Genomic DNA, 5,304 nt, shown 5'->3' on the forward strand with positions numbered 1-5,304 from the left:
AGGTATCAATTTGTCAGCTTATTTTGGTTGAAAGCTTATACTAACCGTTTATAGTTCATAGAGCATTTGATTTATAAATGCTATATATATATATATATATATATATATATATATATATATATATATACATATACTTTAACCTTCCTCATCTTTGCAGTTTACGTACTTCTTTTATAATTTTGTGGTTACTTGACACTTTTATCTAAAAGTTCTTCTTCTTCCTGCATTTTGCAAAAATCCGTCTTGATTTTTTTCTTTTTATTCACACTTACTTATCACAATTTCCATTTTATTTTGACTTCGTTTTCACTTCCTTTCTTTCCACTTGACATTGATAAATGCGTACAGTGCGTAAATAAACATAATCGCTTTACATAGAAGAGGACTCTAATACAGGGTGTATCAAAGCAATGAGAGTAATTGCAAATTTAGTATTTAAGTTTAATGATTTACAAAAAAGATGGCATAACCTCAAATAAATTTATGTTCCCCTAACCTAACCTAAATTGAATTTGTATAATTACGTTCCATGAATTTATTGAAGCTACTTAAATCAAGCTATGGCCAAATAGGCTCGAATAGCTTCGTCGGCCCTTGTCTATCTGCTGAAAAGCTCTTCAATGGCGTAGGACACAAAAGCGAAATTTGCAGTCGTACAATATTCGCTTAAATTGCATACATTGTATACAAAATGTATGAGTAAAAGGGTACCTTGCGCATTATATTTACCACACATTATATTTGACAAACCGATAACATTTCGGAGGGGGTGTAGCCATACATATTGCCCTCATAAATTTATTCATGCCCATTTCATGAGATGAATCTGACATTCACACCACCTTCAACTATAATAGAAGTTGTAAAATCTTGCAACTATTGTAAAGTTGTAAAAAGCTATTACTTACTTACATAATACACATAGAGAGCGCTTGGTATGGTGACAAAGGAGGAGAAGAGACGGCACAGGTGCAAAGGTTGTCTAGGCCAGTTTAAGGAGAGAATGCGATGTATTACCGCGGCTGGCATAAAGTTGTTAAGTAGCGTAGTCGTAAAATATTACATGCGTACGAGATAGAAGGAATGTTGCTGCCGCTCCACTTGAATCTACATATCACCGCAACGTAGAAACGTCAGCGAGAATAGTCGTATTCTCATGCCACATTTCTCTCGGCACTATTGTCTAATAGCTTTCTGGTCGTCTTGTGAAGTATCAGCATTTGCGTATTTCCCTTCGCAATCTTTGCGTACATTGCTGTCTCCGTTCAAAACAGTAAGTGGCAGAGATCATGCCGGAAATCTGCTTAGGCCACAGTCACTGTCTTTGAGCGGCTTGGGAGCGATAATTTATTAGTACGAAATTAGCTTTTTTGTTTTACTGAAAGATTTATGTGCATACATACATACATTAATATTAAGATGCTAGATCTCAATATAATTAAAAAAATGTAGAAAAGGTTTAACTTTTCGCTATGAAAATATGAAGATCATTTTCGAATTCCTCGGATTACTTTGCTTCGACAGATCATAACAATAAACCGATTTTCCAGACATAGGAATTGATTTAGCTTCATAAAATATGGTAGTCCTCGACGGTTATATATTCAGGGGCTTTCAGATCATGAAGACCGAGTTATGACGGAACATCTCACGAGAGACTGAGAGAGCTTGGTTCGGTTTTTTAAGAGATTTAGTTAGTGACAACCGTCACTATCTAGTGTTTCCTTTCTTGAAGCAATTCTGATAACAAGAAGTAGCCTCGGCTGAAAATAGGATTGGCTGGATGGAAATGAAGAACTGGGGATTTTCATGTAAATGTGTGAGAGGTAAGGTCTGATTGCAAATAAAAGTTCAAAAATGTAACGAATCAAATCATTGATTGAGAACCTAAATTGAACTACATATATTCCATATGTTTCTACATATTTCGTTGTCTTTTAAACACATTCATATGTGATTCCAAGTGTTCGACGTTTCGTCAGATGTTTTGATAGAAATTGGAATTTATAGCGAAATATGATATTTAAAACTTAAAATTTTCAACTGAGTATTCAAACTCGTTATTGTAAGATTAACAAGTAAGGAAGGGCTAAGTTCGGGTGTAACCGAACATTTTATACTCTCCCAATTTATTTATTTAACTTTATTTATATTATATAATAAACAATTTGAACCACATATTCGTCATATATATTGTATAAAGTCCATTGAAAGTTGGAAACCATAATATTAGGTTAGAAGCACCGAGGTCCTCGTGTTCGATATATGGGGCCTTAAAAACCTATGGTCCGATTTCGGTGATTTTTAGAATGGGGCTGCCAGCTCTGCACCGATATCTTCACTAGTGCTTACTTTATATATTGTAAAGTAAACGAATCAGATCGTCTTCAAAGTTCTGGTATATAGGAAGTAGGCGTGGTTGTGAAGCGATTTGACCTATATTAAGGAAACTATTACAAACCATGTTTCATTGAAATCGGTCGAGTAGTTCCTGAGATATGGTTTTTGACCCATAAGTGGGCGACTCCACGCCCATTTTCCATTTTGTAAAAAAATCTGAGTGCAGCTTCCATCTGCCATTTTTTATGTGAAATTTAGTGTTTCTGACGTTTTTCGTTAGTGAGTTAACTCACTTTTAGTAATTTTCAACCTAACCTTTGTAAGGGAGGTGGGCGTGGTTATTATCCGATTTTAACTATTTTCATGGTGTGTGGTGGGGTACGTAAGAGAATCGACTGCAGGAAGGTTGGTTTATATAGCATCATTGGTTTGCCAGATATATACAAATAACCGATTTGGGGGCGGGGCTACGCCCACATCCCCAAAAAAATTACATCCAACTATGACCCTTCCTAGTGCGATCCTTTATTCCAAATTTTACTATTATATCTTTATTTACAGCTTAGTTATGACACTTTATGTGTTTTTGGTTTTCGCCATTTTGTGAGCGTGGCAGTGAACCGATTTTGCTCATTTTCGAAAGCAACCCTCTCACGGTCCCAAGGAACATGTCAACTCAAGTTACAGCTTGCACGGACGGACGGACAGACGGACAGACGGACGGACGGACAGACGGACATGATCATCCTGATCATTTATACATATATAACCCCATATCTCACTCTTTTATTTCTTGGTGACACAAACAACCGTTATGTGAACAAAACTATAATACTCTGTGCAACAGGTTGGGAGAGTATAATTAAACAATTTCAAATTGCAAAAGACATCAATTTCCACAAAATAAACTGTAATAAATTGTTTTGAAAACAAGCGAAATAAGCGAAACGCAAACAAACACTTTATTTGACGCCGCAATCGAAGCCACAGCTAAACCCCCTCCCCCCCACACGAACAGACAACTCAACAAGTGCGCGAAACTGGCTTTTGGAAATTTGTGGCAAGCCAAAAGAGCGGACAACACACCATAGCGACTCGAATAGCAACAAAAAAAACGTTCCACATTAGACGAAATACGAGGGCTGCTATATATATTTCTGGGCTAGGCAACACTAAGTGTTGCCAGGTGCAATCTGACATTTCCATTGGAAAGTTTGACATTTTTTAGCATAACATCACTCAGAACGTTTTGTCATTTCATCGTGAATTGTTTTATTTACAGGGAATTAAAAAATTCATCTCGGCCAAAAAATGGAATTAACTCGTGAACATTTTCGTGCGATCATTTTTCACAACTTTCGACGTGGATTATCGCGACAAGAGTGCATCGATGAACTAAAATCTTTGTATGGCTATGAAGCACCATCCTATAGCACTGTGAAAAACTGGTACAACGAATTCAATCGTGGCCGACGCTCGCTCAAAGACATCGATGCCGTACGTGAACTGATAATGTAAGACCGTCATGTAACATACCTTCAGATAGAGGCATGCCTATGCATTTCTCCCACCAGCATACATTCGATATTGCATGAACACCTGGCTGTAAAAAAGGTTTGTTCTCGTTGGATCTCGCACAATTTGACAATCGCTCAAAAAAGTGCTTCGAAAATTGGTTTGAGCGCATGCAAAAGTGTATAAATCTTGATGGATGGATATTTTGAAAAACAATAAAACCATTTTCGTTGATAAATATTCCTATTTTCATTATTAGGCCAGAAATATATATAGCAGCCCTCGTAGTTTTATTACATATCAATTAACTAAAATGGCTAGCCAGTTGACCGCGCTTTTGACGGTCACAATGGAGAAACTGGAGTGGTGTAACCAGCTGACTGCAAGTCCACACAATGGTACTGTGTGGAATGCAGCGACGATTGAACGTTTTAGTAGTGGAATAGTAATGCTGAACTGTAAAGAGACTCTTAACTAAGGCACTTGATGAGTAGTGAAAGTTTGCGGGTTGAGGGGCTCGCCGGAGTATTTGTATTCGTTTTATTATAGCTCATTAGACACACAATTGAAGCCAGACGAGATATCGACACTTTGCTTTTTGCTTTCTTGTACAACTGACTGAATGTCGTTTATTAAATGACGGACTCCACTGTCGAACTCACCAATTGTGCAAACTATTACTAAGTCTATGTGTCCATTTCGCTCGCTTACGTTGTTTGAGCTGTCGCCGTCGGCCTCATCTAATGCGCTGTCAGTGTCCGGTCCTACTGTCGATTGACCGTCTTAGACTAACTGCCCAACAAAGTAGGATAATGATTTGGGCTGCTTGATGACTTGGTTTTTTGCAATTAGCGACAATTTCTTTGGTGGTTGTGTAGCTTGTGGCGAAGTTGGGGCAAATTTCTATTACTACTGTTGTACTTAAATAGTATTTTTTTAGTTTTGCCTTTGATGTCGACGGTAGTGGCCTTATGACCGGATCTCATTAACTCTAACCAAGTGCGGACCGGCATCTTTCCACTTATTTTATTGTCTCCGAACTCGTTTGTCTTTACAAGGCTCGCAATTCTCCAAAAACAATCCAACAAATGTATTTCGAACCAACCATTCATTCAACTTTATGAACATGAGTTTCAAGTTGACTACATATGTAGTCAACCACTTTAATACGATAATTAAATAAGCTGGTCTCAGGCCATAACCCATTTAGAGTGTGGTTTTTTTCGTGTGTAATTCCTCTAAACAACACCAATCAGCTGAACAGCGAAGGGGTGGGCTCCTTTTGTATGTGCTGGTATAATTTGTCCACAAACTTGGACTTGGCAATATAAAGTTTTTAATGATGTAATTTGCAGTTAGTTTTCCAGCTACTGCTGGTGAATGCTATAGTACAAGCAAGTGGCAAGTGTACTATGAATTGTGGCAATGTGGATTGGATGGTCTTCGCTT

This window comes from Zeugodacus cucurbitae, chromosome 6, assembly GCF_028554725.1.
Source record: "Zeugodacus cucurbitae isolate PBARC_wt_2022May chromosome 6, idZeuCucr1.2, whole genome shotgun sequence".
Lineage (NCBI taxonomy): Eukaryota > Metazoa > Arthropoda > Insecta > Diptera > Tephritidae > Zeugodacus > Zeugodacus cucurbitae.